Source organism: Amblyomma maculatum, chromosome 1 (genome assembly GCF_055883805.1).
Source record: "Amblyomma maculatum isolate TAMU_Amacu chromosome 1, ASM5588380v1, whole genome shotgun sequence".
Lineage (NCBI taxonomy): Eukaryota > Metazoa > Arthropoda > Arachnida > Ixodida > Ixodidae > Amblyomma > Amblyomma maculatum.
The window spans coordinates 460,339,339-460,352,377 of record NC_139344.1 but is presented as its reverse complement, the minus strand read 5'-3'; positions in this window follow the sequence as shown (position 1 = coordinate 460,352,377).

Here is a 13,039-nt window from a genome sequence, read left to right as displayed (position 1 = left end):
GCAGTTTTGCATAGCTTCAGGACCTCCTCTATGTAAGTTGTGCATGTTTCCCCAGGTAGCTGAGCTCTGTGCGTAAGCGTGTGTTCAGCTCGCTTCCTTCGTGCAAGACAGTCTCCGAAGCACTGCCGCAATTCGGTAACGAAACGGTCCCAGGTGGTAAGAGAGTCTTCGTGGTTTTCGAACCAAACAAGAGCGGTATGGGTTAGAAAGAAAACCCCGTTTGCGAGCTTAGCTGCGGCGTCCCGTCGATTGTAGCGGCTCACCCGTTGGTAGTGGGTCAACCACTCGTCAACGTCCTCGCCTGCCACTCCAGCGAAAGTCCGGAGCTCCCGATAGTGATGCGAAGAACTGTTCGCTGCGCCCGCAGGCCGGTCTTCAGCCTGGATCACCGCGTCACCACGGGCTGCTTGCGGGTCATCGGCCGATTGCATGGCGCTGGTTTGCGGTTCGAGGCACAGAGGCGACGACTCCGGCGAGGCTCCAGTTGTGTCGGTGCTGTCTGTAGCGCCAGGGATCGTTACCCGGCTTCTCCACCACAATGTTACGTCCTTAGCGTCGCGACGGAGACGCTCTAGTCGGTTCAGTACGCTGGGTGCACACGACTAGCGGGAACGACACAAGTGCCACAAGACAAAGGTCGAACGGGGGCGCACACTTCTTCTTCCTCTTCCTTCTTTCCTCCTGCGTGCTCTGTTTGAGAACAAGTCCGTAACACAATCATCTAGTACTTTCACATATGGCTTACTTACACCCTGATCTTTGCATGACAGGCTTTGCATGACTGTGGAGGTTTCAACAGAGTCAAATGCTTCCACGTAGTCAATGAATGCTATCTATAGGGCTGGTTATAATCAGAGCATTTTCTATTACCTGGTTGATAGTGTGGATATGATCGATGGTAGAGTACCTTTTATAAAATACTTATTGACTCTTTGGTTGATTAAAGTTGGCTGTCCTGATCCTATTAGGGATTTACTTAGTAAGTACCTTTTACGTAATGGATAGTAAGCTGATTGGTCTGTAATGTATAAAGTCCTTAGTGTCTCCTTTGTTATGAATTAAGATAATCTTAGCTTTCTTCCTAGATTCCTCTATTTTTGATGTCATCAGGTATTGCGTATACAAGGTGGCCAATTTTTCTAGCACGATAGCCCCTCCGTCTTTCAATAAATCTGTAGTTACCTAACAATTTCTTCTGCTTTCTCCCTTTTCATAGGTAACTCTAAATCCTGACAACTTTGTCCACTGTTGAGGTCCGTATAGACCCCCTCGGCTACCTCCAATAAATTGTCCATGTTAGTAATGACATTGCCTGCCTTGTGCCTCAGTGCACAAATCTGATTTTTATCATAAGCCTAATTTCATCTTTACCGCGTTCTGGTTATGGCCGTTCTTAAGAGCATGCTTAATCTTACCCATATTATAATTCCTTATCGCTGCCCCATTACGCTCATTGATTAGTTTTGATATTTCTGCCAGCTCTATCCGGTCTGGTGAGTCGGAGGCTTTCTAATTTGGCGTTTCCTAATGAAATATTTCGTTTAATTAGTTGGTTTACCAGTATAATCTCTAATAATTGTACCGCCAACTCCTACGACGCACTCAGTAATGATATCTGAAATTATTGTTGTTTACCTTTAGGCTAAGGCCAGCTTACGTGGTTAGCTCTGAATATTTATTCCGTCGCGAGAGCCTCAATTCTTCTACTTCTAATTCTTATACTTTTCTCCTTACCGCTAATTCGTAGATTCACTTCTTAACTAGACTGTTGCGGTCCCTCTTGAAATCCAGATTAATTCAGTACCTTACCATCCTGCGGTCATTGTATCGAACCTTTTCGCTTAGCTCTAAATCCTGCACAATTCCAGGTTAAAACAAAATATAAATCCAATTTCATTCTTAGCCTCCTTATTTAGTTTGTTCCACGTCCACTTCCAACTCTTCCGTTTCTTGATGAGGCTATTCATGTTTCGCAAGTCATTTTTTTCAGCAAACTCAACTACAACCTCAACCCTGCTATCCCTAACCACAGGCCATAGTTTTCCCCTGCTTACTCTCCAGTTTGCTTTTTGCCTACCTTGGCATTGAATTCACCCATCGGAACAATACTGTATTTTTACTTTCCCGGTTGTCAATTATACATCTTCGAAGAAGCTTTCGACTGCGTTGTCATCATGGCTACATTTAGGCGCGTATGTTTGTACAACCTGCGGTTTATACCACTTGGTAATTTTATTTACGATGTCTGCCACCCTCTCATTAATACTGTAGAATTCATCTACATTACCAGCCATATCTTTATTGACAAGGAAACTTACTCCTAGTTCTTGTCTCACCGTTAAACCTCGATAACACAGTACGTGTCTCTTCTTCAGTACATTATATGGCCCATTTGGCCTCCTAGGCTCACAAACCTCAGGATATCCCATTCCATACCGTCTAGCTCCTCTAGCAGTACTGCTAAAATAGCCTCACTAGCTACAGGTCCAGCATTAAACGTTGCCAGGATCAGTTTTCAGTGGCGGCCTGTCAGGAGCCAGAAATACGTAGCACGCCCTGCTACGTCACAGGTCTGACCGCCGCCGTGGTCAGTGTCTCCTCAGCCGATTGGGACGAAGGGCTGGTGTTTTAAAAGACTATCCATGCTGGGTTGTGGCCAGTTACTGCACTATGGTGGCCACCTCCTGTTCTGGTGAGGCAGTGCTTTGCCGGATGTGTTCACCGGCATCAGGTCGCTCCCCAAGCCTCATTATTCAGTTCCATTTACACACAATTTTTTTTATCCGGTGAAAAATTGCTCGGCACTGCGATTCTAACAAAGGTCCACTTTTATGCGAAGCGGAAGTTCTACCTCTACTACATCGCTGCACGGATCATTGGGGGATCTCTTTGGATTTGTGCGATGATAAATTTGCCTGTGGTTTTCTGTCATTCCTAAAGTTTTGTCTTCTATGCAACTCGCCTCTGTGACGCTCGATACAGGCTCTGAGAGTTAGGATATAAATAAACAAATATTCATTCTCATTATGTTAATGAGGATTTCAAAATAGGTCGTTCCATTTTTCTGGGGCATCACTCTTGCTGCCTCCAATGTTAAGAGCGCTTCCGCAAGATTGTTGTGAGAAGTCCTCAACATTTTTCTATGCGGCATGCGGGTAGGCTCCTCCCGAGTTGATTCCATGTCAACGAAAGAGTACATGTCCTCTGTGGCTGCTCTTTCCACACATCAATAGATGCAACGTTTTCATATAGCTTTGTGAAAACTCTGTTCTACTAAAAATAGAGCAGCACAAATTTATGGGACGCAAGCACGCACTAATACGATGTGCTCTTTTTATTTAAGCTGCTTAAGAAAACAATAAATATTTGTTATCCTACAACTGATATCTCAGCTTGCGGCCAGCGAGTATTCTTGAAATCAGTGTTTCTTTTCATGTGCGAAATGTTCTCCGCTGTTGCATCTCTGTGTGCCCACTAAGACAAATATATTAAAAGTAAATATAACTTACTCAGAGCATACACCCACGAGTCTAGTCGCAAGGAGCGCAGGTTATTGGACATGGTTCGCCTTTTTTAGAGCGATGGTCAGCTCCCTACGTTAAATAGGTTTTATTAGTACTATTCCACAAGCCAGCTAACGTTTTGTTGAAATTGTTACGCACTCCCCATATTTGCAGGATGCACAATGACGACCTGAAGATTTGCACTTAGCTTTTGCTACTTTGTAGCGGGGCTTCAAAGTCTTCCAATAATTTTCAACTTGCACAGCAGAAAGGCCGTCTCCAATGTAATCATTCCAGAGGCTTGCCAGCTGCTGCCGAAGAAAAAAATTGAAACTGCAACTAAGACAGGGGTTACAGTTGCTATGAAACTCAGCTGAAATAACAAGGGCCACTTTTCTGAAAACATGTTGGGGCGAAATATACTTTGGTTTCAATATCAATATTGCAATCATAAAATTCCGGAAAGGAGTGGGGGAAGAGCTGTAGCAGAGGCTCATTGCGTTCAAATACATTACCTCCTCAATGTGAATTCTGTCAACTGTAATGCAACTTAATTCCTAATGCTCTCGCATCGCTTTAAAATGAATTTTTTTAAGGTCTTTTGCCTTTGCAAGCCTGCTCGATGAAATCAGAAATTTACACATACCCAAATCCTCGTTACGGAGAAACTAGATTTTTAAATATGCCTAAAAGAGCTGACCTTCGCAGTGTGTAAAGCTTTAAAGCATGCCGATAATATTTAAAAAGCCATCTTAGGATACGGCGTTATCTGGAGTCAAAAGAAAAATTCTGCACCTTCGTAGATTTTTTTCTCTCTCCTTTCGGTATTTTTACAAACAGTGGTCAGGGGGCTCCGCCCACGGAAACGTCCGTATATGTAAACATATTTAGTTTCACATTTTTATTCATCGCTGCATGCCTCAAATTAAGCCCGGCGGAAAACAGTGGCAAACAGGGTGGCAAAAGAACAGCTTGCAGCCGCTTCAAACACGGGATTTTAATTTGGCGGCAGTATACCACGAGATAGAAGATGAGCGTGTTGAAAAAAAAGGCAGGGAGGTTCATCAGAATCACTAAAACCTGGTCTGGTAGTCTGCAGTAGGGAAGGGGAGCAGAAAGAGGTTCATGATAGGTGGCGGTGTGGTAGAAGGCATATGAAAATATATACAGTTAATGCAACTTGCTTACAAGTGCTATTCAAGTCCGGTGGCGCACAAACAAAAATGAGAATGAGCCCGCACGGTCTGCGCACCCTTCCTTGTATCCTTCCAAGTGTCCAGCAGGACCTCCTCCCACAGAACCCTGTCGTCAAAACGCTTCAAGGCAACGGCTAGCACTTTTCGTTCAGGTGCATACACTAGGCACACAAATAATATAAGGTCCACAGTCTCGGGGATGCCACAGTTTGAACATTCAGGGGAGTCCGCCTGTACAATTGCATACAACTACATGTGCGTCAAAGCCACGTCTAAACAAAGTTCATATAGCAAACATGCATGATGGCGCGGAATTTCATGCGGAACAAAAAATGTCAATATTCGATAATATCTTCTTAGACGGATGTGTCGTTCATCTGACTGCGCCTAGTAAGCTACCATAGCATTGTTCATACAGTTCGTAAGAAGACGCGTGGTGGTCCGCTCTTGAAAATCGCAAAGCTGTTTGGAAGCCATTGCTTAGGACACGTGTCGCTTCGCATCAGCCCGTTCATTTCCATGGAGCCCACAGCAGACAGTGACTCTTTGAAACATTATCCTGTGGCATTGAATTTGGGCAGATGTAAGGAGCTCTATGATGTTGAGTGCCACAGATTAGTAGGTGGTGTGGCGTAAGAAATGTTTCTAAATTTGCAATGCTGTCTTTGAGTCCGTGAATATTGCCGCGAAACCTTCAAAACAGTATTTGTTGTTTTTTAACAGCCGCCGGCATACAGGCTTATCACTCTGATTCTGGACCGCGTATCAGTTCCGTAATCTTTGTTTGTTAATGCTCGATGTCGCGAGTCACAGCTTTATCAGTTTTGTTGTAGCGCAAGATGCACCGAGATCTGTCTCGAAGGTTCCGGCCACTCGGGTGTCTTTCCACAATGTTCCAGCCCGTGCTGGTAGCTGTTTGCGACGTTATCTAGATTGTTCTGTGCACGCTTTAAATTGAGCGTTGACGAGTGTGACGGGCATTCTTGGTTCGACGATCGACGAGCACGTTTGTTTCTATCGCCGCCACCCAGTTGCTTAGTTCTTTTGCGGGCGCAAGTCAGCCCAAATAAAGAGTTTCTTTGGTGCAATTATCGACCCCCCTTCAATTGTGTCGTCGACCTCGTCACCACTACGTGACATCTGGTAGAGGTGCTGCCTTTGATCCTTCGAGCGAAGACCCAAGCCGTGTTCCTGCCGCCCTGCAAGACCAGCCTACAGGTCACCGAGCCAGCCGCCGACTTCAAGGCCTACAACCCGAACACGGTCTGCTGCCTGACCTCATTCGATCTCGGAAGACATCGACGCTGACAATGGCCCAGCCTAAAGCACCGGTTGTTTTCGTCCAACCCCGTGAGCCCCCCTGCTTCCATGGACTACCGGATGAAGATGCGGGAGATTGGATGGACCTTTTCGACCGTGTGGCAGATTTCAACGGCTGGAACGACGCCGCGAAACTTAGGCAAGTTTACTTTGTTCGGCAAGGACATGCCCGAGTTTGGTTCGAAAATCATGAAGCAACTATGAATGATTGGGAGACTTTCAAGGAAGCGTTTCTTACTGCCTTTTCAAGCGTCGTCCGAAAGGAAAGAGCCAAGGTCCTCCTTCAGTCAAGACTTCAACTTACTGACGAGCCTGTCCTGGCATACGTTGAGGAGATGAAGCGCCTCTTTCGCCGCGCCGACCCTAACATGACCGAAGGAGAGAGGGTCAAATTTTTAATGCGAGGCGTCAAAGAATCGCTTTTTGCAAGGCTTGTCCGAAATCCGCCAAAAACCGTGGCGAAATTTGAAACGGAGGCGTCTACTATCGAGAAGACGTTGGCCACCCGGATGCGCCACTACGAGCCACCACTTCAGCCGGACTGCTCAACCCACAACCTCAGCACATCTGCAAGCGGAGAGAACCTTCGGGACCTCACCCGGGAGATTGTGCGAGAGGAGCTCCGCCGATTGATGCCATCATCGCAACAACCCCTGGTGGCGACGCTCGCGGACGTCGTCCGTGAAGAAGTCCAGCAGGCGCTGGGCGTTCCTCAAGCGACGGCTACGACTGTTCTAGCACAAGAGGCAACAGCAATGAACTACGCTGGTGCATTACGTCGCCCTGCGCCCCGACGTGATGACTTTCCGAGCCCTCGCCGTTACCGTCCTGTTCCTGAAACCAATCCCTTGGCCCCCGCCCGCCAAGCCTACCAACGACCCCCAAACCCCAGGAAGTGCGACGCCTGGAGAACTGCAAACAACCGGCCATTATGCTTCCACTGCGGTGAGGCCGGCCACATTCTGCGCCACTGCCCGTACCGACGAATCGGTCTCCGCGGATTTGCTGTCGACACTCCACGACCACGCCCAGGTGAAAGACCACAAGAAATTGACAACTATCTGCGTAGCGGTGAGATTGTGCCACCAAGCCGTCGGTTCAGATCTCCATCGCCGTACGGGGCCCGCTTTGCGTCGCCAGACCGTAACTATGATGAGAGTATGCGCGGAAGGTCTCCAAGCTCGCGCAGGGGAAACTAAATAGAGCAACCTTTGGAGGTCAGGTTGCTCAACAGCGAAAAGACTCAGATCCTCCGCCGCCGACGACTACTAACGACGGCGCAGCTATCTCATTGCCGCTCCACACGACGACATCGACGACAACACGACCAGAGTGCAAGCCGACACCACCGCCCAGCAAAGTAACAGTCATACAAGCCACTGACGAACTGCGTACCATCCCCAGACCAATGGCCTTACGAAGCGCCTGAATAAAACGATCCGGACATGATCGCTATGTAAGTCGACGCTGAACACAAGACCTGGGACGCCATCTTGCCGTACGTGATCCTCCCGCCTTGCCGTACGCCATCTTACCGTAGCGACCCCGTTTAAGCTTGTGTATGGCAGGGAGCCCACGACGACGCTCGACGCAATGCTGCCGCACGTAAACAGCGAAGACAACCTTGACGTCGCCGCCTACCTGCAGCGTGCAGAGGAAGCCCGACGACTCGCACGGCTGCGTATTAAAGACCAACAGCGCACCGACAGCCGACGATACAATTTACGACGCGACGCAGAGTACAATCCAGGAGACCAAGTGTGGGTTTGGACACCAATTCGCCGTCGCGGATTAAGTGAAAAGTTGTTGCGTGGATACTTCGGGCCGTACAAAATCCTTCGCCGCGTCGGACCACTGGACTATGAAGTCATTCCCGACGGAACGTCAGCATCACAAAGGCGACGCGCACGCCCAGAAATTGTGCATGTACGACTGAAGCCATATTACGCGCGTTAAAAAATCCGTGGTAGTGTTTATGTTTAAGTTTCTTTGTTTTGGAACATCGAGGCGATGTTTTTTTTCAGGGGGGAGTAATGCCGCGAAACCTTCAAAACAGTATTTGTTGTTTTTTAACAGCCGCCGGCATACAGGCTTATCACTCTGATTCTGGACCGCGTATCAGTTCCGTAATCTTTGTTTGTTAATGCTCGATGTCACGAGTCACACCTTTATCAGTTTTGTTGTAGCGCAAGATGCACCGAGATCTGTCTCGAAGGTTCCGGCCACTCGGGTGTCTTTCCACAATGTTCCAGCCCGTGCTGGTAGCTGTTTGCGACGTTATCTAGATTGTTCTGTGCACCCTTTAAATTGAGCGTTGACGAGTGTGACGGGCATTCTTGGTTCGACGATCGACGAGCACGTTTGTTTCTATCGCCACCGCCGAGTTGCTTAGTTCTTTTGCGGGCGCAAGTCAGCATAAATAAAGAGTTTCTTTGGTGCAATTATCGACCCCCCTTCAATTGTGTCGTCGACCTCGTCACCACTACGTGACAATATACACCGTTTTTGAGGTGGTTCCCCACATATGTAGCGAATAGATTCCCGACGGGCTACAGGTTCAGCAGCGGTTGACATAGACGTATGTCCCAAAAATAAATGGAGAGTCGTTTTCTGAGCGGGTATGTACGCAGCTGTAGCGCATACCTGTGCTGACACAGATCCATCAGTGTATACATGAATGTAATTGCGATATTCTGACCAAATGTCATCATCATCATCCGGACTATATCCACTGCAGGACGAAGGCCTTTCTCATATTCCTTCGATTAACCAGGTCCTTTGCTAGCTCCATTCACCTGACCCCTTCAAACTTAACCTCTTCCGCCCACCTAAATTTCTGCCGCTCCCTGCTACACTCTCCTTCCCTTGGAATGTTACCTTTTATTGTAAACTCTCTCAAAATGACAAAAAAACTAAATAAGTGTGAGAGAAAGCCCGCACCGAAGCAGAAGTTATCGCAGGCAAAAACAGAACTGAAAATAAAAGAAAATTTGAGACTCTCAAGAGAAAATATAAAGAAAACCAATCAGAAGAAAAAGAAAACTATGAAAAAAATTTCGGGCGGCAAAAGGGGTTTGTAGGGCAGAAGTGCCCCGAGACAAAATGGCTAATTATATAGACGAAAAAACCCCATAAGGCTGGATCCAGCGTGCCAAGACCCTTGCGATGTGCTCGCAAGTGTCCGCGATAAAGGAAGGGGCGGGGAACTGTGGGAAGGAAGAGAAGTCAAGAAAAGAAGACGAGGGGAATAAAAAAGGGGAGAGAAGGGAGAAGGGGCAGTTGCGCTGGGGAGGGGGGTAAAGAATGCAGGTCCAAAAACAAAAACAAAAACGTGGGAGAGAGGAAAGAAAACAAGGAGGAGACACAGGTAGGAACAAGGAAACTAGTGATAAAAAAAAGAAAAGAGTTCAGCTAACAGTGTTTACGGAATGTATTAATACAAATCAAAATAAACGAGGACTCAAAGCAATCAAACAGAAAAGCAACATGCCAACATGGCAGGGGCATTGCCGCTACCCATCAAAAACGGCCATATGGCGCCCCCGGTCACACAAGAGATGTTGTAGACTTTGTAATGACCGGTAGGGCTATGAACCCATCCGGGCGGGAAAGAACGCGATTGGCAGGTGGAAGCAAAAAAGAGACACGAGTGGCAATGCGTATAAGCAGCGCGCGAGAACGAGCGGAGGATAACAAAGAAGGGAAGTCTTGAGGGGAAGCAAAGCTTTGATACCCAGGCAGCAACTTTGCTATATCTGCAGTGAGTGGACAGGCGCGTAGGTAATGAATCACTTCACCCTTAGCTTCACCGCATGGACAGGAAGGCGAAGACAGAAGTGCAAAGCGATGGAAGTACAAAGGAAAGCGGCCGTGGCCCGTTAGGAGAGGAACAAGAGAACGGGACGGAGGGAGAGGAGTAGATGAAGAATGGAGGGGTCAAAAATAGACAAGAGGGTGTCTGAGTGATCTGCGGTCCAGATGCATGCCCACAGCTTTAGAACAGTAGTGCGCATACGAGTGCGCACAGACAAAGACGATAGCCACGATGGTCGTAAGAAGCCACGCTTCGACGCCATAGAGGCTGCCATGTGTGCTAGCTCGTTGCCCCAGACACCACAGTGAGCTGAGGCATGATATAAAAAGACAGGACGATGAAGAGAAATTATGGCAAGGGTGAATTTTATGTCGCGGCTACGGAAATCTCGAGTGGAAAGAGAATGAATAGCCGGAAGGAGAGAAATGCAGTCAGAGTCGATGTGCAAGGGTAAAGAAGAAGGGGCGTGCCGTACATAACAAGCCTAGTGAAACGCAACAGCCTCTGTGCAGAAGGCACTGGAGGCTGTCTCAAGGCGAAACCGAGCTACTTTACGTATTACGCCACAAGATGAAAATGCAACGAAGGCAGCGCCCGCAGAGTGGGATGTATAGGAACCGTCCGTGTAAATATGAAGGCTTGGAAGAGAGGACAGCAAAGGAAAATTAGAAGGGAGAAGACGGATGAATGAAAAAGAGAAGGTCAGAGAGGGATGATCACACCAGGAATCAAAGCGTGGAAGAATATCGGATGGGAGATAAGTGTGACCTCCAAAACTGACGAAATCCAAACCGTTTAAAAGACTGTACTATGCAAAGAGGCGGTCCAGCTCCAAGTGCAGAGGAGGTACCCGGAGAAGCACCTGGAGAGTAGCCGTGCGCGTTGTACGGAATGCTCCTGTGAGAGCGAGAAGAGCGACACGCTGCACAGTAATTATCTTATCGCGATAGGCGGGAATGAACGGGGCGAGACCACCAAGCTGGAGGAGCGAAGATATTGGCGGGCTGTATCACCTGAAAGTAAAGCCTACGGACAGAAGAGGGGGGTATCGAACGATGAATTGAAAGAAATGTGACGCGGCGCGAAGTCAGTACCTCGGCTATGTCCCGCAGGAAGTTAGCATGAGGTAAAGTGTGAAATGGCGGGCAAAAACAATGCCTAAAATTCTTAGTTCTTGTTTGAAGCTCAGCGGCCGGCCCGTAAAGCGCACAATGTGGTTACGTTTTTTTATGTCGCCCACGTAATGAAAAAATAGCATACAGAATGTTTTTGCCCACGAGATGGTGACACGGGAGGGCGAAGCCCAGCTGGCTATCCTATCGAACACGTCTGCACGCAACTGTTTGAGTTCATGGCGCGTTCTGGCCGGTAATAATACTATGGAGTCGTCAGCATACGCCTGTAAGAAGACGCCAGGAAGCATTGGATAGTCAGAAGGTCTGCGATAATAATATTCCACAACAAAGGGGAAACAGGGGAACCCTGAAGGCAGCCAAGAGTAGGTATGGCAGACACTTCTTCGCCCGTGCGCGTGCGGTAGTCCACCGTGCGATGGGAACTGAGGACGGAACGTAAGAAGTGATAGAGCTTGGATGCAAGACCGCGGTCAAGAAAGTAGCGAAGGACGAGAGGGTTGCCAATCGCTATCGAATGCACCCTGAAAATCCAGGGATATCAGAACCAAGGGCGTGCTGGATGCGCGGAAAGATTCCAAAGCCGTCGGCAGCGAGGCGAGGGCTTGAGCAGCACTGCGTGACTCTGTAAACCCAAATTGGTTGGGTTAGAGATGGCCCCTGGCGTGCAAGAAATAATAAGACAGCCTTGCAGTAAGCGTTCTAATAATTTACTCACTATTGAATTCATTACTATTGGCCAGTAGGAAGTAGGGAGAGAGAAAGGACGCCCCGGCTTAGGAAGGAAGACAATCCGCCCCCCGCGTCACGCTGAGGGAAAGTGGCCAAAACAGAAGGCATTGTGGACTAAAAAGAGGAAGAAGGACGAGTGGGCATGCCAGAGGCTGGCAACCAATGGCGCAGTCGGCGCATCCAGGCCGGGAGCCGTGCACGTACCGAGTGCGTTTATGGGCAACTGAAGCTCGTTAATAATGACGGTACGTCATGAGGCACGGAAGGGTTGTAAGGCAACTCAACAGAGGCACGGATGGACGTGTGTAGCTCTGTATCAAATTTAGTGTCATCGCAGGCTACCTCTGTCCGGAGCAAACGTGCCGCGGACTCGAGGACGGAGGTCGTCAGGACGCCTCCACCGATGTCCAGGGGCGGTGTAAATACTGGTGCGCGCAGTTTGGCGAATGCTTGCTTAAACGGTACGCCAAAGAGCTTTTTTCGTGTCGCATCGCGGCATGCCTGTTCTACAACCGTGTCCTTCGCCTCCTTGAGTTTTCGCCGATAACATGCAAGTGCCATCTGAAACGCGGTGCGGTATACAGGGCGCATCGGAGGCTGTCATGTGTGCTGGAAGCGCCGGCGCAAAGCTCGAAAGCGACGTCGCTCGATGGCAAGCTTGGGCGACCACCATGGCTTCAGTGGCTTAGAGCTCGGAGAATCCACAGGCTTATGTTTGTGGCGCTCAATCAGCGAGGCAACCCGGTCATGGAACCGCGTGACCACTGTCTCCAGTGCGTTGTGACCAGTGTCCAGCTCTCGAGGCAACCGTTACACGGCGTTGCTGTGGAGGGGGGGACCAATTGTCACTTCAATATAAGAATGTTCGGACATCGATTCGGCGTCTGAGACGATCGAAGTGAATCCGGAGCTGAGAATAGACGGGGAGGCAAGCGTGACATCAATCCATGACTCGGCATAATGGTTATCATACGTCGGGGCGGAAGTTGGATTATTCAAAATTTTCAGTTGATCAGCCAGTGCAAAGTGGACAAATTTGGATCCGCGTGAGTCGGAGGGCGCAGGGGCCCATAATTCATGTTTGGCGTTAAGGTCACCAGACAAAATGATGGGGCAGCCGGCCGCCTAAGCAATCACTTCGTCAAGCTCTTCTAAAAAAGAGTCAAATATGGCGTGCGGGTGACAGTAAAAAGAGGCGAAAAGAAAGCAAACAGACGAAGAGGTGCACATCACCGCCACGACGAGTGTGGAGGCATAGACAGGGAATACCTCAAAAAGAGGATCCCGTGTAAGGACTAGCGAACAAAATTAGATGGCGCAGCGAAGATGGGAACATCACCG